Source organism: Lynx canadensis, chromosome A1, assembly GCF_007474595.2.
Source record: "Lynx canadensis isolate LIC74 chromosome A1, mLynCan4.pri.v2, whole genome shotgun sequence".
Classification (NCBI taxonomy): domain Eukaryota; kingdom Metazoa; phylum Chordata; class Mammalia; order Carnivora; family Felidae; genus Lynx; species Lynx canadensis.
In genome coordinates, this window is record NC_044303.2 from 103662721 (window position 1) to 103688134 (window position 25414).

The 25414-nt window shown below is 36.7% G+C and overlaps 1 non-coding gene across 1 annotated transcript; it reads left to right on the forward strand.

The window, feature by feature from the left end:
* The first annotated feature begins 298 nt into the window (after nt 1-298).
* LOC115526990 lies at nt 299-457 on the forward strand. Its single transcript, XR_003972823.1, has one exon. It is a non-coding gene; the product is annotated as a U1 spliceosomal RNA (small nuclear RNA).
* The last annotated feature ends 24957 nt before the right edge of the window (nt 458-25414 follow it).

The window sequence follows — 25414 nt, forward strand, 5'->3', positions numbered from 1 at the left end:
GAGTTCAAGGGGCTCCTGGGTGGCTCATTCGGTTGAGCATCCAACCTCGGCTCAGGTCATGATCTCACGGTTCTTGAGTTCAAGCCCCAAGTCAGGCTCTGTGATGATAGCTGGGAGCCTGGAGCCTGCTTCAGATTTTGTGTCTCCCTCTTTCTCTGCCCCTTCTCTGCTCATGCTCTGTCTCTCTCTCTCTTTCTCAAAAATAAATAAACATTTAAAAAAAATTAAGAGTCCCAATTGTGCCATATCTTCATCAACACTTGCTTGAAAAGGTCAGTTTTAAAATTTTAATCAATCCACACTTATCTAGCAGGGGAGACACCATGATCACTAAGGTGGTTTTCCCAGGGCGAGGCATATCCATTGCACTCCAGATGTGCTGACTGCTGCAATTTTCTCAAATGAGGCATACTCGACTGCATAATCTGTGGTAGTGGGGGACTGCATTAGTGAAAGAAAAGAAAAGAAAAGAAAAGAAAAGAAAAGAAAAGAAAAGAAAAGAAAAGAAAAGAAAAAAAAGAGAAGAAAAGAGAAGGGAAAAGGAAAAGAAGGAAAGAAAGAAAGAAGGAAGGAAGGAAGGAAAGAATGAAGGAAGGAAGGAAGGAAGGAAGGAAGGGAAGAAAAAATTAAATTACAATCAATCTAGTGACTATAGAGTGATATCTAATTGTGATTTTCATTTTTTTCTGTTGAGTGATTTAAGCATCTACTTTGAGTAAATTTGGCATTTGTATATTTGCTTTTGTGAACAGTCTGTTCAATTTTTTTGCCCATTTTTAATTGTTTTTTTTTTCTTTTTTGGTTTTATTACTGAGTCACACAAGTTCTTTTTATGTTCTGGATATGATTTCTTTGTAAAATATATGTATAGCTAATATTTTTCCCTTTACATAGCTTTCCTTTCATTTTTTACGGGTTTTCTTCAAAGAAAAGGTTTAATGATAAAGGCAAATTTTTTTTGTAGCTAAATGCTTGTTAGTTTATATGTAAGAAATATTTGCCTATGTCAAGGCAGCAAAGATTTTCTCCTATATTTTCTTCTTCATTTGTTACATTTATTTATTAATGTTTTTATTTATTTTGAGAGAGAGAGAGAGAGAGAGAGAGAGAGAGAGAGGGAGAGAGAGAGAAAGCACAAGCAGGGGAGGGGTAGAGAGAGAGGGGGACAGAAGATCTGAAGCAGGCTCTGAGCTTACAGCAGTGAGCCCAATGCAGGACCTGAACTCACAAACTATGAGATCAGGACCTAACCGAAGTCAATGCTTAACTGACTGAGCCACCTAGGCACCCCCAATTTTTTTTTAAGTTTATTTATTTAAGAGAGACAGAGCTGGTGGGGGAGGGACAGAGAGAGAGAAAGAGAGAGGGAGAGAGAGAGAGAATCCCAAGCAGGATCTGTGCTGTCACACAGAGCCCAACAGGGGGTCCAAACCCAGCAAACTGAAATCATGATTCGAGCCATAACCAAGAGTCAGATGCTTAAGCAACTGAGCCACTCAGGCTTCCTTCATTTGTTATGTTTAAACATTGATCCATTTCAAGGTCATGTTTGTTCTTGGTAAATGTTGATGTTATTTACTTTTATTTTGGCAGAATAAAAATATACAGCTGCTTCAGCACTATTTGTGGTGAAGAATCTTCTTCCGATAGAACTGCTTTGGTATTTGTGTCAAAAATTAACTGATTTTGTCTGTGTCATTCCATTTCTGGATTGTCTATTTTGTTCTACTGACACGTTTATGCTTTTACCAATACTGTACTGTCCTAACTATTATAACTTTATTGTTATCTTTAAATCAGGCAGTGCAAATCTTCCTATTTTGTTCTTTTAAAAAGTTATTTGACTATTCTAGGTCATGCACATTCCCATGTACATTTTTGAACTATGAAATTCTACCAAAAAACTCTACATGAATTTTTATTGGGATTGCATTTAATCTATACACCAATTTGGGAAACTTGCCATGCAATTCTTTTTATTTTCTGTAGTCTTCAATGAAAAGCTCTTATGCATTTTCTATTAAATTGTCTCCTTTAATATTACTAATTTCACATATTACTTCATGTAATTGCTTTTTGGGTTTTCTTTCTTTTTTTTTTTTTTTTAGTTTATTTATTTACTTCAATAGAGGGAGTGTAAGCAAAGGAGGGGCAGAGGGGGAGAGAAAGAGAGAGAAAATTCCCAAGCAGGCCCTGTGCTCAAACTCATGAACCATGGTATCATGACCTGAGCTGAAACCAAGAGCTGGATGCTTAACTGAGAACCACCCAGGTGCTCCAATGTAGTTAGATTTTTTCACTTAACCATGAATTCATCCTCAAATTAAACTTTTTCTCCTTCCTTCTTGACCTTAAGGGATTTTATTACTGACTGTATTTCGATAGTTAGGACCAATAGTACAATGTTGAATAGTAGTGTGAGAGTGGACATCATTGCCTGGTTCCCCATCTATGGAGGAAAGCATTCAACATTTCCTCATTGAGTATAATGCTAACTACAGGTTTTGGAAATGCCTTTCATCTATTTGCAGTTTGCAGTTTTTGTTGTTATTTACCATAAAAGAATGCTGAATTCTACCAAATGCTTTTTCCTGCATATTCTCCATAGAGTATATAAAATGTTTATGAAATATTTTAACAGCTTGCCAATGTCTAGGAAAAAATTCTGTTGAAATTCTTATTGTGATTGCATTGGATGAAGATCAATTTCTGGAGAACAAACAAACAATATTGAGTGTTCCATTCAATGAATATATACTTCCGCTGAGTGGCAAGGTCTTCCTTAATTCTTTTCTTCAGTGTTACATATATACATATATTTGTTAAAACTTGTCAAATAATTTAATTGTAAATAATAATTTTATTGTATGTAAATTCTACCTAAATTTAAATAATAATAAAGTACCCCTTTTACTTTCATTTAGGAAATGCAGGCTCACAGGGAATGACTGACCAAACACCTAACTCAAGATTTTGGGTTGTTTGTTGGGTTTTTTATAAGAGTATCTAAGATGGGGCACCCAGGTGGTGGTTAAGCATCCAACTCTTGATTTCAGCTCAAGACATAATCTCACAGTTCGTGAGACTGAGCCCCAAGTGAGGCTCTGTACTCACAGCATGGAGTCTGCTGTGGATTCTCTCTCTCCCCCTCTCTCTGCCCCTCCCTTGCTTAGGATGTCTCTCTCTCTCAAAATAAATAAACATAAAAAAAATTGTAAAGACTTTAAAAAAAATTATTTCTAAGACAAACTAAAATACCAAGTTCTTTAGTTCCAATTAATGAGAGCATCCTTTCCACTATTATTTCTTATTTCTGAATCCTATATAAAATAGTAAAATAAGCATGGTGTAAAGCGACCATCAATATTCTGAAAGTAAGCACAAATGTGGGGTGACACAGGAATTTTTACAAGTTGAAAAAAATAACTTTCTAAATCTTATTTCCTTTACTGAAATTTTTGAAGTGTTGCAAAGCTACATTAATCAACACTTAATGCAGATCCTAATCCCATTACCAATCTATTCATACAATATTTTCAAAATAGCATGTTAATTTTATAATATTAAGACTGTGTCATAGTAACACTACTAAAACATAAACAATTTGAAAAGTAAACTCTGATCTATGTGTACTGGCAATATATTGCTGAATACTATCCCCTGGAGTAGTCCGTAAATATTTGTTGAATAAAATAAATCTACGAGAAGAGTTAAAATGCTTTCTTTTTATCATAAATTTTATGAAGCATGTGGGGTTATGAAGTAGGAAGCAGCAATCAGAATACTGCATCTAAAACATAAAATTCTCACTATGCTTCCTCTAGTGCACACAAACCACATCCATTAGGGAAGCAAAGTTGATGCAGCATTCCACATCCTGTAGGAGACAGAAATGCAATGTATTCGAAGAACAAGGATATGTTCAAAGACATTTTAGAAACTATGAACAGCAATAAGACCCTTTCTACCTCATTTTCAATATGAATCGGTAAATTAATACCAGGCTTATTTCTAAGGATAGAAAGAAGGACTTTACCCTGAATCTAATGAATTTCAAGAACTAGGGGGTAAATGAAGAAGTCTTACCTATTACCTATGATACTGCCATGCAATATCTTGGTCACCTTCTCAACAGCAAAAAAAAAAAAAAAAAAGAAAATCATCTTGAATTGCAGACAGACGAAATACATCCATTCCAGGGGAAGGGACAGACAAGAAACAAGTATGTAAAATGTATAGATGATAATAAATACTATGTAGAAAAAGAAAGCACAGAAGGATAGGAAGCTATTTGTGTATTTTTTAATGCTCCATAAATCTCAGTTTTTATATGAAATCTCTTGATTTTGAGTGTTGGCAAGTGATTTTTTTAAAAAGTAAGCAAAACGATAAGGGCCAGTATTGCACCAGCCAAAGGAACCAAGGCATCTCTGGGCCAGATCTTAGCAAACGCATCGGGGTGAAAACTCTATGCTTGTTGACATGGTATCTGTGGCTTCACATTCTAAAAATTTAGTGTACTATAAATTGGCCAAAACAAGGAAATTCAACTCAGAATATAAAAGAAGCATCAGTGGAGTTTGGAATTAGAGCAATCCTAGTTTACTGTAACATAAAGAATCACAGATTCATTTAGAGCTCACAGAGGTGACTTGGGGTATGGGTGCCCCATATGCAAAAATATATGGAATTTAAAGGGTACAGGCATTAACAATTTTACAAAAGGTTGAAGGATAGAATATGCCACTGCAAAATATACCACTTTGGCATACTGATTATTTTGAGATGTAGGCATTTGAAAAACAGCAAATGCAGGGAGACGCTTTCTTTGAACTTCCTTTATCCTCTTATGTTTGGAAGATAAATCATTCAAAAGGAAGGTAACCATCATACAGGTCCTCCCTGCTAGGTTCCTCAATCAGGGAAGTTTGACTCTTCTCACAAAAAAGAGACTAGAAACCCACACCACACCCCAACATTGTTGCAAATGATCATGCCTCCATTTTATTCTCCCAAGGACCCACACACCTTTCCTAAAAATCATTTACCCTACTCTGACAGGCTCTGAGGCCCCCTTCCCTTTCCCTTAATAACATGGTATTTAATGCTAATTTCTAAAGCCAACTCTGTGAGTTACTCATGTCCCCTGGGTACCTTCCCTGTGTATATGAGGTATACACGCTGCTAACCTTCCATTTGTTTTTCTCTTGTTCATCTGTTTATTAAGGATTCTTAGCCAAGAACTCAGAAGAGTAGAAGGAAAATTATTTTTCTTCCCCTGAAAGCCCAAAGGAAGGATAAATTATATTGGGTCCACTTAAAGAAAAGGAAAGTCTTCACCTGTACCCAAACTATACCCTTGTTCACAGGGAAAATTAAAAAAAAAAATGGACTAAGAAAAAGGTAGGATGGTACTGAGGTATTCAGTCCAACTACAATTTTTAATGGGTGCACTTTAATGGAAATTTGCCATCCATAGACTCTCCCTGTAGGTTCTTAATCATATAAGACCCAGCACGCTGATATTATCATTTTTGCTGGTAAGGTTTTCTCATCATTTCAACGTTCTAACTTTTACATACATTCTGGGATTCATATCCATCAGAATCAACCTAATTATCTGTCTTATCCACAAAGGTTAACTGAAACTACTACCTTCACCATGAAGACCCTCAAGGTTTACCATTTCACAGTTTATTTTTCTAAACAATGTGTCAGGAAGAGGAGAGATCACCAGCCCATGGCACGTCATCCCCAATGCCATCTGGAATCATCTTATTGACTACTTACTTCTTAGAGTCATTTGCTGCTTTCTCAGGTCATGATTTCCTTACATTTCCTTCATTTTTCTTTTTCTGGATTTGCCAGACCTCTTTGAGCTCAGCACAAGCTTGACAGGGTTGTTTGAGTTTTGATTAAAAACTTACAGAGGATTCCTTTTTCTCTACATCCTCACCAACAATGCTATTTCTGGGGGGGGGGGGGGTTAGCCATTCTGACAGGTGTAAGGTGGAAATTCCTCAAAATTAAAAACAGATTGACCAGATGATCCAGCAAAACTGGGTATTTAATCAAAGAAAACAACAACACTAAATTGAAAGGATACAAGCATCCCTAGGTTTATTGCAGTATGATCTACAATAGCCAAATTATGGAAGCAACCCAAGTTCCCATCAATAGATGAATGAATAAAGAAGATGTGGTATATACATACAATGGAATATCACTCAGCCATAAAAAAGAATGAAATCTTGTCATTTGTGACAACAAATATGAAGGCAGACGGTATTAGGAGAGCAAAATAGGTAAAAAAAAAAACAAAAACAAAAACAAATAGAGTATGATTTCACTCGTACACAGAATTTTAGAAACAAAACAAATGAAGAAAGAAAGAATGAGACAGACTCTTAAATACAGAGAACAGGTATTTACTAAGGGAATAAGGGATCAGCAATATAGATAAAAGGGATTAAGGGGCACCTGAGTGGCTCAGTGGGCTAAGCGTCCGACTTCAGCTCAGGTCATGATCTTGCGGTTTGTGAGTTCAAGTCCCGCATCAGATTCTGTGCTGAAAGCTCAGAGCCTGGAGCCTGCTTCGGATTCTGTTTCTCCCCCTCTCTAGCCCTCCCCCGCTCACACTCTGTCTCTCAAAAATAAACATTTAAAAAAAATTTTTTAAGGGATTAAGAGCACACTTAACACTGAGTAATGTACAGAATTGTTGAATCACTGCAATGTACACCTGAAACTAATATAACATTGTACATTAATTATACTTAAATTAAAACACACACACCAAACCAAGTAAGCATCAGTAGTTTTGAAAACAGAAACTTCAAATATGGCCTTGAATTATTTTTCCATGTGGAATACTTTCTGTCAATAACAAAATTCATTTCATAGCAGTTACACCAGTTTTTTTTTTTTACCAAGAACATTTTTAGCAATTATTTTCCATTTTCTAAATGCAATTTCACTGTTCTACAGATCAGCACGGCTTACTTCAGAAACAATCTTGCAGTCATCAGATATAATTTTGCTTCTTGAGTTCTTGTGACTAGTGTCTTCCCAATATATTTTTACATTGGACATAGTGAGTACTTGCCATCATACTAATCTTTCTGAGAAAATAAGTTTACATCTTTGGTTTTGGCTTCCTTTCTGTGATCTATTCATAAGTTGCTTTTCTCTCCCAACTGCCACGGTACTTCTCAGAGACCCGAAGGGCTGCTAATATATTTTAAAATAATTCTAGATATCCCAGCCTCCAGAAAAACCATACCCCCAAAATAAAATGTGCTTGAAGAAAATAACATTTAAAATCCTCTCCTGAAGTTGTGGCACTTATGTTAAAGCAGGATTTTGCCCCCTTTCCTAATCTCACTTTAAATTGTTATCCATTTCAAATTTGATTTATGTAGCTGCTGGATGAAGGAGCTCTTTTAAATAATTGCCAAGAGAACAAAATAGGAATCAAAGTGTCAAATTCCCTTACATTATTTTGTAGGTAGCCTTAAATACTTCTTTAGTGCCTGTGAGAAATCAAATATTGGTAATCTGTCTCTGTCCATTTCTCTCTTCCCAGATAGCTAATGACATGCATTATACTTCCCTGACTGTGTGTACCTTTCATTTCACGCAAAGCCTTTAATCCTTCTCTTTTTAGATAAAATGCCATAACCATGGTGTAGTAGGTTAAGATTGATTGACAAGTGCATATAATTATGGCTTCAATAGTGGAGTATGTTTTACAGTTGAAAAAAAAAATGCACAACCTTGAAAATAAAGAAGTTGTGCCCTTTCTCTGGGATAAAAGGATCATATCAAATTGGTTCATTTCTTTGCTGGAATGAAATAAAAGATTTCCTATAACAAAGAACACCACCCAAAAGGCTGCTGGAGGATGTCTTTCTTGACTAGATAATGCTTTGCCAATAAGAAAATCAAAAGAGATAAAAGTAGAATTTTAGGAGTTTGTCCCTTTTACTTCATTTTCCATTCATAGTTCATACATAATTGGGAACAAAAAGAGAGAGACAAGAGCAGAAAAAAATGTAACATTCAAAAATATAAATTTATAAAATGTCTAAAAGGAAAAAGTTTGTGAATTAAAATCAGAGGGGTACAGTAAAGAAGCTTCCCTTACCTTGCTTCTGACCTTAGGTTGTACCAAAACCCACAATAAATTCATGCTATATTCCTTTAGTTTGGCTATTCTGTTTCAGTCAATTAAAAACAAAATTATTTTCGGATTTTTGATTTTGTATTAAAATAAGAATGAATATACCAATTGGGAACCTGAGATCTGAGCTCTTGGTGAGAAGAGATAAATGTCACCCATCCAACAGTGGGCATGACAACTGTGTGTAGATCGGCAGGCATGTCTGGGATTTGCTTACTGACCTTACTAAATAAAGCATTACTCGAGCACCTACTATAACCATGCATCACAAGATGGCCTTCAACTCACTGTGCTCGGCTAATAGAACCTCATTGTTTCTCCTTTTTTGCTGGGCTAAGCACCAGGGTTTTCACTAATAATATAATTTTGGATGATTCATCATTTTGAACCTCTCAATGTTGTCTGTCAAGCAAAGAATATATTAGGCCCAGGAGCACTTTTATCCTGGAGACCATTCTTTTATCCATAATGTCTCAAAATCCATGAAATGTAATTTAGCCACTTCTTGCCCTAAGAATTTTTTCAGGAAACAGGGAGCCTTTCGTATAATAAGAGAAGGGGGCATGGGGAGTGTAGCCAGAGAGAGAGAATCAGTAAAAATATTTTGCAACCTCTAATCTTATCAAAATACTTGGCTGTCATTTTTGAAATCGAAAAACAGCATCCAGAAGCAAGGGGACACTGCTCAGGTTAATTTGAAAGGGGCAAGACAGTGGCCCAGAATCGCAGACGTAATCCCAGACAGTGAGATCAAGACTTGGTAAAAATCTATCGAGAAGACGTAGGGGACAACTTGAGGTAAGCAGGAGGCCAGAGTGGAGGGAGTTACAGCATGAAATGTTTGCATGGGGAGACAGCCTGAGTAGTGGGAAAGGGAGAAAGGAAGTATTTAAAGACAAGAGAAAAAAATGTTACATCTGGCTATAAGAAATGTATTAGCCACAACAGCAGTGAAGGGAAAGATGACTTTTTTCCTCGTTTTGGTTTTTTTGGTTTTTTTTTTTTTTTTTTTGGTTTTTTTTTGGGGGGGGGTGGGGGTTTGTTTGGTTTTTTTTTTTTGGTTTTTTTTTGGGGGGTTGGGGGTTTGTTTGGTTTTTTTTTTGTTTTTTTTGGGGGGGGGTTGGTGTTTTTTGTTTTGTTTTTTTTTTTTTTGCATTAGCTGCCACTGTGTGATGGTGGAAAATACCATGACTACCAGTAAGTCTGGCACTGCTGCCTTGATTCAGGCTCATGAGGGAGCAATCTCATGGCCACGGCTTTTGTAACATGAGTGCCAATCTCAACAAAGGGAAAAAGACGAACGATGCCCTGCTATTTTTGTTTTAAAAAGCTGTGATATTTAAGATCCCCTGGGAGGGTCTCTCAGGCACTCCCAGGAGTCTGAAGACCTCACTTTGAGAAGTAGGGCCTATATTTCACTTTATGTTCCATAGGATAAGACCTTTTCAGTCTTCATTCAAAGATGGGATTTCTCATCCTCCCCCAATTATGGCCTGCCACTGGGGTGAAAATGCAAGGCACAGGGCCATGGTGTCTTCCACTTTCTACCTCACTACTTATCCCACTGGATAACAAATGTATCTGATACCTCCAGGGTTGGAAAGCTGGTTTAAATGCTTTCTGGACCTGTTACAGGTTTAAGATTGTCACAGATGATTTCAAGATTCCTCGGAGACCCAAGCCCCATAGCTAGGAATTGTTCCTCTCAAGTTCCTTTGATCAACTTGATATGTCTCCATTCTTGCCTATCACATCTTTCTTCTGCAGTTGGTAGGATTCCAGTTAGCATCAGCTTGTCTCTGGCCAGGCTGTTTACCCCAGACAGTGGCATTCCAGTCTGTTCCCTATCCTCAAAAATGTATCCTCATTTCTGAAAACATCCTCAAATATTTCTATCCCACAGAAAGACTTCTGAGTTACACAGTATAATTATTTAGCAAACCACAAGTTCACAATACCAATTAATTATAAACTATGTAAGAACAATATTACTATGCTGAGCAAGACATAGTTGATTTCATCAATATAAGCACTCTCAGAGTAACCATGTTTATATATGCAACCTCTGACCTGGCCTACAACATTATCAATTATTTTCACCAATTTATAATCAATACAATTCATTATGACCAAATTAACCACAGGGTAATCAACACTTTTTGTTAAAGCGACCAAAATATTTAATAACTATGTTTCACTATAACATATTTACATTTACATGTGTGTATCTGTGTATGTATACATACACACACACACACACACACACACACGTGCATGCATATACTTACACTGTATCATGAAGTTATATTTATATCTACAGCTATACATATATATTATTTCATGCTTCAGATTTTATGTTTGAAAGCCAAAAGATAATAGCCTATTTCACAAAGTTTTCTCAAAAAAAGGACCTATGTATTCAACTTGTACCAGAATGGCCAATAGTGATTATATATATATTTAACATGGATTAACCAACAATGTACATTCATTGAAGTTCTAGTAACAATGTACTATCTTTTGTAATATTTCTAAATTTCAATGAAGAGTTTTAAATAATTAATTCTCCTTGAATTTATATAAGTAACTGTCTTAATAAATTAATTTAAATGCCTACTTAAGATTTAATTTAAAGTACTGCCCTCTAAACTGTGTAGCCTGACCATACAAATGTTCTTTATGCCAGAAATGATTTGTACTTTAAAATCCTCAGGGAAAAAACAGATAAAAAGAAAAATGGATCAGCACATCCTTAGTAGCTAAACCATTATTTACTTACTAGGTTTAGTACAGGAGAGGGATATTGTCAGAGCGCTCACTGCTGCGATAAAATTAAATCACGTCAGCATTTTTCACACCCAACAAAAGAAATATGTAATATATAGAGAATTGCACTTCCTTTTAAAGAAAAAAATCACCTTCTCAGCTCAATAGCCTACCTTAATCTGGTGATTAAATTCCAAGGATGAGTGATCTTGAGCTGCCATAAAAATACAAAGTGTATCCATATATTGGATTTTATTAATCTCCTGATTTTGACTGCCTGGGTTTCATTCTCAGAACAAACTAGAAAAGTCCGTTTATGCTTATATTCTAAAGCATAATTACTATGATTAAAAAGTTGCAGTAACTTATGAGCTGTAAAACTAGTAAATTATATCTAGCCTGTAAGTAGAACTAATTATAAAGCTGTTGCTTGATTAAGGTGTTTATACTAAAGAGTATTAAAGGGATTAGTCCAAAGCTTTACATCCTGCAGCACAGAATTAATATGCAGGATTTAAACACTCAAATTAATTCAGGTGCAGCAAACAATTATATGAAATAGGAACACTCGACCCAGCTAATGACCACACTAGTCCACCAAGCTAATTTATAATCATGTACTTATTGACCTCTCTGCATGTTCACAAAAGGACTGTTCTCATGCTAATTCCTGCCTGCAAGCCATTGTCACAGCCCAGTGTCATCCTAGTGATTAGCGCCAGACAGGAAGCAGATCTAGCCCCTAAGATCACTACAACTTTTGTCGTAAGGAAATATCTCCTACTGCAAGAAGTTACGTGTAAATGATAAACTCTGTATCATCACCACCATCAGGAAGAGGCATTTAGTAAGAACTCACTGTGAGCATTTCTAGTCTCTTCTAGTCTCACCGAACAGTGAAGCTGTGCTCCAAACTTGAACTCTGTGAGTTTATCGGCTAATTGGAACAAATATGTTGAGGGAGGGAGAGACTATGTCAAAAAAATAAGAAGTCTGGTTTAAGGTTTAAGATTTCTGTATTAGACAATTAAGCTAGTCAAACCACATCAAAATCCACTGCTAAGCTTTCTCCAGGATTTGTTCTGAGATACATAAATGCAGTTCAGGCCCCCTGGGGTTCATTCACTCAAATTTTTCAACAAACAATTATTAAGTTCTACCTTACGAAGTATGGAAGACATTTTCAAAAGAAGAAATTGATAAAATGCAGCCTTTGCTCTGAGAAATTAAGGCGCACACACTTTAGTGGGGAAAAAGATAAACATACTACTAACTATACACCAATTAGAGTATCAGAATAAGAGGCACAAAGGGTGGCTCAGTCAATTAAGCATCTGACTTCGACTCAGGTCATGATCTCATGGCTCGTGAGTTTGAGTCCCCTGCGTCGGGCTCTATGCTGACAGCTCAGAGCCAGGAGCCCTCTTCGGATTCTGTCTCCCTCTCTCTTCCCCTCCCCCACTCAGGCTCTGTCTCTCTCTCCTTCAAAATAAATAAACATTCAAAAAATTTGAAAATAACCGTCACAAAGAATTATGTGAGCTCACATGCAGGAAAACTGATACCACAGGTAGTGCTAGTGTCCTATTAGGGGCGCCTGGGTGGCGCAGTCAGTTAAGCGTCCGACTTCAGCCAGGTCACGATCTCGCGGTCCGGGAGTTCGAGCCCCGCGTCAGGCTCTGGGCTGATGGCTCGGAGCCTGGAGCCTGTTTCCGATTCTGTGTCTCTCTCTCTCTGCCCCTCCCCCGTTCATGCTCTGTCTCTCTCTCTGTCCCAAAAATAAATAAATGTTGAAAAAAAAAATTAAAAAAAAAAAAAAGCACTAGATCAAGAGCCCACAGACGTGGGTTAGACAGAGAGTGTAATTTCGTTTACTAGTTGTGGACTATCACTGAGTATCCCAGCGAAGACGTAACTGACAAGGTGAGCCACCAAGAAAGAATACAACTTGTCTCATTTCTTCTTGTATCTTCCTTAATGTTTCGTCTATGGATTTATCTGTGTGTTCGTTTGTTAAGTCATTCATTCATTCATGGCTCCTGTGGTAAGAAACTCTTTGGAGGGCAGGTACCCCAGCAAGCAAAAATGAAACATTAGGGGCACCTTGGCTCAGTCAGTTAAGCATCCGACTCTTGGTTTCACCTCAGGCCATGATCTGATGGTTCACGAAATCAAGCACATCAGGCGGCATGAGACTGCTTGAATTCTCTCTTTCCTTCTCTCTGCCCCTCCTCTGCTTGTGCTCTCTCTCTCTCTCTCTTGCTCTCTCTTGCTCTCTCTCTCTCCCTCTCTCAAAATAAATAAATAAACTTTTTTCAAAAGTGAAACATTTATGTTCTCTCAGTGTAATTTTTTAAATCATTAGGCCTTCTTTAGGAAGGGTAAAAAAGTGTTGCAAAGCCTCAAAGGCTGTTTCTGATGAGTCCTAAAAGTTCTGTATGATGGGCCATACGAATAACAAAATAAGGATATCGAGTATGCAGCTCTAAAGGGAGATTGCAGGGGCACATGGGTGGCTCAGTCGGTTAATCATCCGACTTTGGCTCAGGTCATGATCTCACGGTTCTCGAATTTGAGCCCCACATTGGGCTCGGTGCTGACAGCCCAGAGCCTAGAGCCTGCTTCAGATTCTGGGTCTCCACCTCTCTCTTTCTCTCTCTCTCAAAAACAAACAAACATTAAAAAAAATAAAACAAAATAAATGGAGGCTGCAGAAGATGTGGAAATGTATCAAGGGGAAGCAATAGAAACTAATTTTGCCTGGCAATGTTCAACAGATTAGAGGCAAAGCACATTTAGAAAAGATTCAGTAGACCTTTGTGTTTGAATAGCCTACCTTGAAAATTATTTCAGAAGACCTTAAGAAATCCTACATATCTGATAAGGAAGATATGCTTTTGTGGGAGGGAATAGAGAATTTTTTATTTTAACTTTTCAGAAGCCACTAACTTTAAAAGTAATTTGGCAGCTATCTTAATGAATAAAGATTCTCTGAGAAAACCCTACAAAAAGGAAGTTGTGCCAGAGTCATTCAGGAACTGAGCTGCGTGAGGAAAAACCTTGCCCTATGTATATTACCTAATTTTAGAGTAATACGGAAAGAAGAATTTACTTTTTTTTTCTTTACATACAAGAAGTTTTTAATGAAAAAGAGAGAAGCACAGAATTGTATTGACAGTCAAATGGGGAAGGAGATTCTCATGATCTTAAAACCACAAGCTTCTCAGTGCAGAAATGGAATTTTCAGATTTTCAGGGATCCTAAAACCTAGCATGAAGTCTTGGGTATAGTATGCTACTAAATAATTACTTGTTTCTAACAAAATGGGATGATGCTAATCAGTTGGAGAAGAGAAGACACAATTTCAGCATCTCTTTTTTTTTTTTAATTTTTTTTAAACATAGTTCATTTTTGAGAGTTAGAGGAAGACGGAGCATGAGCAGGGGAGGGGCAGACACAAAATCTGAAGCAGGCTCCAGTCTCTGAGCTGTTAGTGCAGAGCCTGACATGGGGCTTGAACCCATGAACTATGAGATCATGACCTGAGCCCAAGACACACGCATAACCAACTGAACTACTCAGGTGCCCTAGGATCTCTTTGAGTGAAGGCAGAGCCTTATATGAGAGGTATGTTCTCAGGAGAATCCTACAGACGAGGAAGAAAACCAGGATAGGGCAGGAGAGAAGGTAGGCAAAGTTGCGGCTGCAAGAGAAGTCTATCCTGAGCTAATTCCAAGGGGGAACTCTGGAGTGTAAATTTTAGCACTGAGATTGCCCCACCAGAGTAGAGGGGATTAACTCTTACCTCCCACATGATTCAAGGGTTATCCATTACCTGCTTTGGTGGGGAGGAGGCATGAATTACCTCTCAGGCATGTCAAAATGGCTCTGTCAGCCAAAGGCAAATGTAAGAATAAAAAAATAAAATGGTATGGGTGTGATCCATTAGCAGCCAACACCCACTGTAGCTGGCACATGAGCGCACCAGCCTAATATAGGGTTCTATTATAAATGTTGCCTTTGCAGCACTTAAGATGTTCTGTGTCCTAGCTTGGATGGCATCTAAGAAAAAGAAATAAAATTGCTGGACCAAGGGAAAGAAAAAAATTTTACTGCAAATGGACAATAGAAAACATACTCATAAAAAAGACAAATTTTTTTCAACCACATTTGCTAACTCTGTGGCAGGCACTAGACTATACAGTTTATATATATTGTTTCTTTTAATGTTTAGGGGAAAAAAAGCAATGAAGGAGATATCACTATCCCCATTTTGCAGATAAAAAACTGGGACTTATAAAAATCACATATCTATTAAGGACTGGATGTGAGAATTAGATTCAGGTCTGTGTGACTCCAAAATCCATTCCCTAAACATTAAGCCATTCTAAAAGAGTGGTTTTTTTTTTAATCAACTTTACATACTATCACATCAATAAAATTCTGGTAAGTTCCCTCAACTAATATGAAATAATTCCCTTCTAAATATACTTCTTTTTTGTGTTTAAGGAAGATAGAAAAGATGGGTCACCTGGGTGGCTCAGTCAGTTAGTTAGGCATCCAACTTCGGCTCAGGTCATGATCTCACGGTCCATGAGTTCGAGCCCTGCGTCAGGCTCTGTGCTGACAGCTCAGAGCCTGGAGCCTGCTTCGGATTCTGTGTCTCCCACTCTCTCTACCCTCCCCCGCCCATGCTCTGTCCCTCTCTCTCTCTCTCAAAAATAAATAAATGCTTAAAAAAAATTTTTTCAAGAATATATAAAATAAATCCACAAAGGGCCCTGAGATTGAGTTTTGATTAAACTTTTGGTTAATATAATGTCCACTGAAATCATAAAGTGTTTTCAAGATATAATACTGTAAAACAACAGTGCCTCCCTGGAGAAGTGAGAACTGTCAAGCTAACATGTGGAACAGACACTATTAGGAGATCCCCTCAAAATACGCACTGTATAAATCTGGGATCCTTAAATATTCCTCAAAAAGAGTTTTTAAATCAAATAATTTTGGGAAAAACAAATATGACCTGCCTCTTAAGGCAGAGCACATTAATACATTACATGTTCCAAAGTAATCCTGGATCAAGAATTCTGTTTAACTTTTTTTTTTAATGTTTATTCATTTTTGAGAGAAAGAGAACAGAACGTGAGCTGGGGAGGGGCAGAGAGAGAAGGAGACAGAATCCAAAGCAGGCTCCAGTCTCTGAGTTGTCAGCACAGAGCCTGACACAGGGCTCAAACTCATGGACCGCAAGATCATGACCTGAGCTGAAGTTGGATGCTTAACCACCTGAGCCACCCAGGTGGCCCAAGAATTCTGTTTAACTTTATTAATGTAAGCTTTCCAAGCTGATCTCTACACAAAATTCCATTTTAAACAATTATGAAACACTTATTAACATTTCAGAGAATAACTACTAGTTCATGACTGTGTGTTAGGGAATGTCAGCATATTGCATATGAGTGGATCTAAGAATACTGCAAAGAGGAAAGCATAATAAAATGTGTAAGGAGATGACTATTAGGAAATGTTAGCAGAGAGAGCAAAGGGATTGGACAGTATCCATTGCCATTCTGAGGTGGTGCTAGACAGACAGAAAGATACTATAAACAGGTGGACAGGTGCTCCTTATGCACACCACTATGTGTATGCATAACGCCCATAATTTAGGGAAAAGGTATGCCTTACACATACTAGGTATATATCAAATGCTTACTTAACAAATGGTCCAAAAGAGAAAATCAGGAGAATTACGCAGACATAGGCTCATAGTAAACAAACGTAAGTATCATTACATGAAAAAATTAAACCCATGGTACAGTGTCAAAAGTCTTTGACTAAATCCTAACTCCACCCCTCATAGAAATATGATATCATCTCCACTGTGTTTCTTTACATACAGATGAAAAGATCCTGTCCTTATTCTACTCTTAATAGATGTTTGGCAAATCACCTACATTATAGTGATTTGAAAAGAAATAAATGGTTTTATAAGTATTAAGTATCTTTATGTAAAGAAATGTTGTGAACACTTTTTTTGATAACTACAGAATGGCACTTTGTCTCTTCAAGGCATTTCTTCTTTATACTAATGAGCACAGATGGGCAATCTTCAACGGACTAGGAGATTCAGCTTAGCGAAGTATTATGCCAGTTCAAATTATGCAATATTTTAAAGACGATATATCACCAACTTATGTATTGACTTAACTTCTTTTTCACCTTGTAGAATGGATTCTCTGAGCACTTGTGTCTCAGTGAGTTGGTGTGTTTAAGGATGAATGCTCCGAGATGGCCAGGATGCTACCTATAAGTATCTCTTTGAGTTAGGCATACTTTAGCAAAAGATCAAACCCTTAGGTTAGATAAGCAGGGTCAGTCATATATCAAGTAGATACACATCTGTGTGGAAGTTAATCAACTTGAAGGTGGAAATGCAGGATACAGCATTTGGATGAATATAAAATAAAGGGTGAACTGCAGCAACATTCTCGTGAAACTATCAAATGTGTACCTGTATTTTAGAAATATAAAGTGACTCCATGTTATCCAGACAGATGTGAGAAAAATACATACATTCCAAAATGGTCCCAGAAGCACAATTTAGTAACTACAAGACCCTTCTCTTTTTTTCATAGCTAAATAAAAGCAAGGACCCTGTGTACAGAAACAACATTTTTTTTTTTTTAGGTTAGGCACCTTATCTTCTTTTTGTTTGCTTCTGCCAGACACTTCCCCAGCCATGGAATGAAACTCCCACATCATCTTGACTGCAGTGTGAAGGTATATATTTGAGCATGTTGAGTGAGGTGTTAGGCAATATAAAGTTTTGGATTTGAACTTTCATGATCTGTGCCCAAGAAATTTAGAAATCACTATGAAGACTTCATGGATTTATAGGAATTTTGGTCACTAAAAGAGTTCAAAGTTTATAACAAGGCACTTGGAGACCAAGATTCATCAGATGTTACCTCCTAAGCAAAGGAATTAATTCAGACCCTATATATTTTCTCCCTTTTGTATGTTTTCTTACCAATTTCTTAGATTACATTGACTATTATACTTGGCTATTAATAACTTTAATTTATACTTATAATATATTGTATTACTGGAATGTCTATTATGTCCATACAATAAGATGGGCATAAAACTTTTGTCTTATATTAAGTGTACTATCTTTTAAAAAAAAATGTTTATTTTGAGAGAGAGGGAGCGTGTGAGAGCAGAGGATAGGGAGAGAGAGAGTTGGAGAGAGAGAATCCCAAGAAGGCTCCTCAGTCAGTGCAGAGCCCGATGCGGGGCTCTATCCCACAAATCATGAGATCATGACCTAAGATGAAATCATGAGTCAGAAGTTCAACCGACATGGCCACCCAGGCGCCCCAAATGTACTCTCTTTTAAAGCTGTCTATATACACACAATAAATAGGTTGTATGGAACATAAACCAATGAGTCATAGTCAAAATACTCAAAATGAGATATACAGACAGGATTAATATTTAAATGTTACATTTAAATTTTAAATTCTTAACATGTTAATATTTAAATAAATATTTAAATGAATAAAAAAATTTAAGAAGTATAGGGGACATTTCCAGGCAAAGAAAATGTCATGTGAAAAGAGTTCAGGAGAAAAAAAAGGCAGAAAACTTATCTGTCCTGTTGGGACTTTTGCTTCTATACATTCCAACCAGCCTTCAGGCAATGGCTACGGCTCCTGTGTCAATAGCCCAGAGCACTGATCTCAGTATTTTTCAGACACACACAACTTGCAGTTACATAAAATGTATTTCTACATGGCTTAACAGGCTGTTAGGCAAAATCATGGCTGCACGTGATAGATCATGCATGACAAAATGAACACTGTGTTTTATTTCAGTCATCTGTTAGCATTTTCCTATAAATGACAGTGGTTTTTTTTTTTTCAGTATTTAAACTAAAAAATGAAGCCTTCTTAAGGTAGCTTGGATTTCAAAGAACTTTACTTAGCCAGTAACTACATGGGACAGATGCATTTATAAACCTAACTAGAAATGACATTACTGTGTACGTTAATGGCCACATATATTCTTCCGGCTATCTGTGCTTTCCAGGGTTTCTAACTTTACTACTACTCCTTCCAGAAAGGGGGAGTGCAAACAGACAAGACAGAGCAAAAAGTTCTGGGGGTCACCAGATCGCCCCCGAATTATCATTCTTGTAAATCTCTCTCTTAAACTCATTATTTATTAAAAGGTCTCCTTTTGGCAATTTCTATATGTAAATACTCAAGGATCTTTTAGGATGTGTCAGTGAAAGAGAGATGAACAAATCAGGGTCTCCTGCTCTAAAGACCATACAATCTATTGGGTTTGACCATCATACATATAATTATCTAAAAACAAATCGTACCATCGAAAAAATATACAAAAACATGCGAGTAGAGATAAAGGTGAGATTAAATTTCAACAAGAGAAGCTGGGATCGCTTTCATGGAGATGATTGCCAGCTGAGTTTTGAGTAAGGGGAGGATTTTATTAAGTAGCAAGACTGGGAAAAATATTAGACAAAACTATGTAAGTAAATCTGTACTTGTATCCTCAGGTAGGACTATTTTAATGAAATTAGGGGTAATTTAGTGCAGTGGGCTGTGGGAGGCAAAGGAAGCATGGGGGAACAGGAAGTTTAAGACCACTGAAATGGTTGAGACAAATCAAGAAGTTCCTTGACTATGTGACAGTTTCAGCTTTTCTGTGCAGGCCACTGAGAGTGTTGCAGGGGTGTGAGCAGGAGAATGTCTTGATCTCAAAGGGAAGACAAGAATATAGGTTAATGCAACTTTTTTCAATTAAGAAAAAAAATATATGGTTAAGACTTAAGAAAATATGTTCTCTTTCCGCTTACAAGTAGATTACAATTAAAGTTTACATTCTTTTTCATGTAGTTGGAAGCAGTTTCTCTAAAGAATAAGCTTTCTCAGAGGGTATCAATGATGCTTTTTATAGAATAGTCTTCGTTTTGTTGTTTTTTCATTTTAAATTCCAGTATAGTTAACATACAATGTTATATTAGTGTCAAGAGTATAATATAGTGATTCGACAATTCTTACAGAGCAGTGTTTGAGATGAGGACCCTTGGTTTCTAATCTATTCCTGAAATGTTACCTAGCAAAAAACTATATACACACAAAAGTGCATGGCAAAACACTTTCCTGTGCTCAAAACTTGTTTGTCACTTTAGTAGAAGGCACAGGGATCTAGCTCATCAAGTGTACCTTCCATGAACTTATCCTTCTTATAAAAATTTATTGGCATAAGATGGGAGATGGGATTGGCAGGGGAGCGGAAACTGACAGTTTAAAAAATCGAGACACTTGGCCAAACACTTGGCCCAGGACACCCTATTTTATTAAAATAAAATGATTCCACTGTTACCTCTTCTACTGGCAAGAGCCAATGCATTATACTTTTCTATGTATAAAAAAGTGAACAGGCACACCTAGAGCAAAAAGGTTAGTGGTGGGGGCAGCTTGAGATGGGATCTGGAGATATCACAGCTAAGGACTTTGAGGAGTGCAGTCCCCCACTTGAAAGGTCTTTAGGAATGGTACATCTATGTGCTGAATTTCTTACACAAGAGAGGGATTTCGCTAAGTCTGTGTGGATTCCTGAGATTCCTTTTTCCTGAGAGTGGCTAATTTACTTCTTATTTGAGACACAGTTCTTTTTAAAACCTATACCGATTGCTAATAATGTTATCAGAAAGAGATTTTTAAAAATGAGACATGTATTGGGGCGCCTGGGTGGCGCAGTCGGTTAAGCGTCCGACTTTAGCCAGGTCACGATCTCGCGGTCCGTGAGTTCGAGCCCCGCGTCGGGCTCTGGGCTGATGGCTCAGAGCCTGGAGCCTGTTTCCGATTCTGTGTCTCCCTCTCTCTCTGCCCCTCCCCCGTTCATGCTCTGTCTCTCTCTGTCCCAAAAATAAATAAACGTTGAAAAAAAAATTAAAAAAAAATTAAAAAAAAAAAAATGAGACATGTATAGATGGCAAATACTACCTTGAAAAAGATTCATCACTGATTGCTATAAAACCTTCTTGAGCTCACCTCTTTGGGTAGTGAGATTATATTTCTGCAGATGTTTTAACTTCATCACGGGTTTTTATCCTCAATACTTTATCTTCCTAGAAATAAGGTGAATTCAGAAACAAAGGTGCTATCGCCCCCAATTTACTCTGCTTGGTAAACTGGAGCCTAGATGTTAAGTAACTTCTAGAAGTCACACAATAATAGAGCCATACAAAGAACTTAAATCTTTTAACGGTAATCCTGTGCTTTCTCATTATATGATGTGTAAGTAGCTGCATTTGATTCCTTCAGATAATATCATGTGAACAGTCCTCAGAGAATAGACCTTCTCTGTCTGTCTGGTCCTTCATCTCCCTCCCTGTATGTCAGCCTGAGATGGAAAATCAGCCTTTCTGTGTAAGACAAAAATTAGTGTTATTCCTTTAGTCTCTGACTTGGAGCATCAAGTTAAGGTGTCCTACTCCTCTATTCATCATATTTGTAAGATGCAGAAGCCATGAGAATGACGGTCTTGCTGGGGAATTATTTCCTTGCAATGATTTTCAACAATGTCAGAGTTTCCCTAAGGGACCGATAAAGATCATTGAATAAATGTGATGGTGCTTTCGGTTAAGCATTAGTTACTGTGTTTAGGTGTTTTCCCTGGCTCCTCCTGAGGCCACTGAATACCTCTCAAAGGAAAAAATATGCTACTGATTTGTCTGTCAGGGCCACTATGAAAAAGGCTCACCCACATGTGGTGATTTTTCCTCAAATGATTCCATTCTTCCAAAATGTCTTTTTTTGTCTATTATTACACTATCTATTGAGTAAATGTCTATTTTTGTCTATTATAACACTATTATTGAGGTAGTTAACATGCTCTATAGTATGTGTGGTACAATTCACTACTTCCAGGATTAAGTTGAACAATAATATTTACTTTGGGTTGGACCTAGGCCTGAACCTTGGGAAGTTTTACATTTAATTCACACAAATTAACTTTGACTAGGTAACTGGGATGAAAGCTATTTCTAATAATCTTTCAAAGACCATCATTTTGTGCAGTTTGGTTGGAAATGCAGCTAATAAATATTTAAAAAAAATAAAAGGTGTGTTGGGGGGTGGTATCTGGTTGGCTAAGTCCATGGAGCATGCAACTCTCAATCTCGAGATTATGAGTTCGAGCGCCATGATGGGCATGGCATATATATATATATATATATATATATATATATATATATAAACATATATACATATGGCATATATATATACATATATACATATATATACATACATGTGTGTGTGTCATATATATATATACGTATATATACACAAATGTATACACAAATACATTAATATTAAAAAATAAAAGGTGGGATTCTTTTCCTAAAATAAACTTTGTGGCTTACAAGAGCAAAAACAGTCACTGTTTATGTTGGAATGTGTGGCTTACAAAATAGGGAGAGTAAAAAATAAGAAACCAGTTATTCATTTATATGATACAGCTTAATTAACTTGGATATATAATAGACATCCTTGAAATCTATGACCTCAGATTACCAGTTTAAATAAGATGAAGAAAATTTTATAGGAAAGCAACCTAATCAAACATTCTTTCTGTTCTGTGCCCATGCCTCTTCTTTGGGTTTTCTTACCTCAATTTATGCTCCATCTGCATTGGGTATTAAGGAAATCTTATTGATAAAGTGTTAAATAGCTGTTAAATCCTGTACTTTTGTATTTTTTTAAATTTTTTAATCTTTATTTATTTTTAAGAGACAGAGCATGAGGGTGAGGGGCAGAGAGAGGGGGAGACACAGAATCCGAAGCAGGCTTCAGGCTGTGAGCTGTCAGCACAGAGCCCGACCCGGGGCTCAAACTCATGAAACATGAGATCATGACCTGAGCCAAAGTCAGACGTTTAACCGACTGAGCCACCCAGGCGCCCCATATATTTTTGTATCTCTTATGCTGGTTTTGATATCTGTAATTCTAGTTAATGCTTTCAAAAGTAGAAACACTTACTGGTACAATGACATTTTAAATACCGTAACGATTCACTCTCTAGCCAGCACAGGCCTTGGACTGCACTCACTGTCTGGGGCTATTTAGAATTTTCTGAATAACCTTAGACAAATCCTGACTCATTGACCCAGATAAGCTTCTGAGAATGCTTTATAGTCAGAAGTTGTACTAAGCTTGGAGACGGAAGTGCTCTTTCTTTAATGTCACTTATTACACAATGAAATTATCTTATTTTTTGACTAATATGTGTCTCTTCCAACTACTGTGTAAACTCCACAGGGGCATCCTAAAAAGTGCCTGCCACAGTAGATCCTTATGAATATCTGCTGAGTGCCAGAAGGGATGAATGAACAAATAGAAAAAATCTTACAGTATTTCTGAGCTTTCTAAATCAACAAAGAAGAACAAATGGAAAAGGGAAACACAGCTGTTTTAAGTGATTTACTCACTACTGATCAATTCCCTTTGAAAATATCTTATTCTCTACTTCAATTATTATAATTTTTCCTTAACACTTTGCACCATTTTTAAGAATGTTTATGTTTTTATTTTTTTAGTAGTGCCATTACTTCATTTTTACCTTTGATTATTCCAGATAAAAATGTTTTAAATCTTAGTATGACACTTCTTTATCCATAATTTATCTCAAGTGAACTTATGTACCAATTGTTATTTCTTTTTTCTTTCTTAGCATTACATGATTTAAAGGATTTTGGAATTTTGATTTACAGACTCATTTTGAAGAGGGAAATTTTATCTGGCTGTTGTGTTTTTGCTTTTTATTGCATCTTTGGTGATGATTTTTTTCCCTCTTTTAAAATTTTTAAGGCTTGTTTTATGGCATAGCATATGGTCTAGAGAATGTTTCATGTGTACTTGAGAAGATATGTATCCCACTGTGGTTGGAATGGATCATTCTGTAGATGTCAAATAGGTCAAGTTGGTTGATAGTGTTTTTCAAGCCTTCTATCTCCTTGCTGATTTTCTGTCCAGTTGTTCTTTCCATTACTAGGAATGGGTATCAAAACTTCTACTATTGTTCAATCATCTCTATCTCCTTTCCGCTCCTCCACTTTTTGCTTCATGTATTATTGGCTCTGGTGTTCGGTGTCTGCACATCTATTATTGTTATATCTTGCTGATATGTTGACCCTGTCATTATGAAATTACTTTCCTTATCTCAAGTAATATTTCTTGTCTCAAAACCATTTTTGTCTGATACCAATATAGCAAGTGTAGCCATTCCCATATCACACAGAAAAAAAATTTTAAGCAAAATATTTTAACAGTTTACCCAAAACATTTTTTCTACTTTGTTGTGGTGTTTTTTATATGAAGTTGTCACCAAACACCTAGTCAGTATATTGATTTAGGAATCTAAAGAAAAGAATTGTATGGTCCAGACTTATCATACTTTGATACATGGTTGCCATAGTAACATATGTAAATAATTAATCTTACCATGTGAAATATCTGTGAAGATCATTTTTAATATTTCCCTGTGATGAAGCATTACTGTCTGAAATCAACTACAGTGTTCATGAATATAAAGTCTAATATAAACTCCTATTAGGTCAGTCACTTTAACAGTCAAATCTGTAACAATGTTTTCCATTATGTAAGAGCATTACATGGTAAAATATTTAATTTCATTATTCTTTGGAAAAGTTCATAAGCTCAGAAAAATGACTATTTTGGTGAAAGCTTTAAATACATAGAGCAAAGACCATTCTGCAGATTTTGTTTCCATATAATCAACTAAATGGTCAGATCCTTGAAAAGAAATAATGATAAGCCCTAGAGCAAACATAGAATAAAATATTTAATGTATCTTCCCTTACTACTTTCAAGATACGTATTTGCTAAACTACAATCAACATTAACATAGAATTTGTTTCCTTTTTAACAGTATTAGGACTGGGGATGTTTTTTGCCCAAATAACATTTCATTAGCTTTGGATACAATGACATAGAAACTGAAAATACCATCCTTCTTTAAAAAGATAACACATATTTACTAAGTGTCTACTGTGTGCAAAACCCTGTACATAACACGGGATACACATGGATGCACTCTAAGAGCTTTCTGGCTGGTGAGGCCATCTGCAGGTAAAACATGACATAGAGAGTGTTGTGACGGGAACATGCACAAGGAAGAATAATCAGCTGTGGGGCACCTGAGAGGGCCTCCAGGAGGACCAGTGATAAAAGTATGGAATGGTAAATGGCAGTTCTTCGGGTGAAGACGAGGGAACACAAAAGACGTCCCAGGCTGAGATAGGAGCATGCATTTTAAGCAGAAGATATCCACTAAAAAGAATAGTTCATTGCAAAGGGGCAAAACTGGTCTAGAGTGAGGTAATAAAAATCTTACTATAAACCAAGGTGAGAA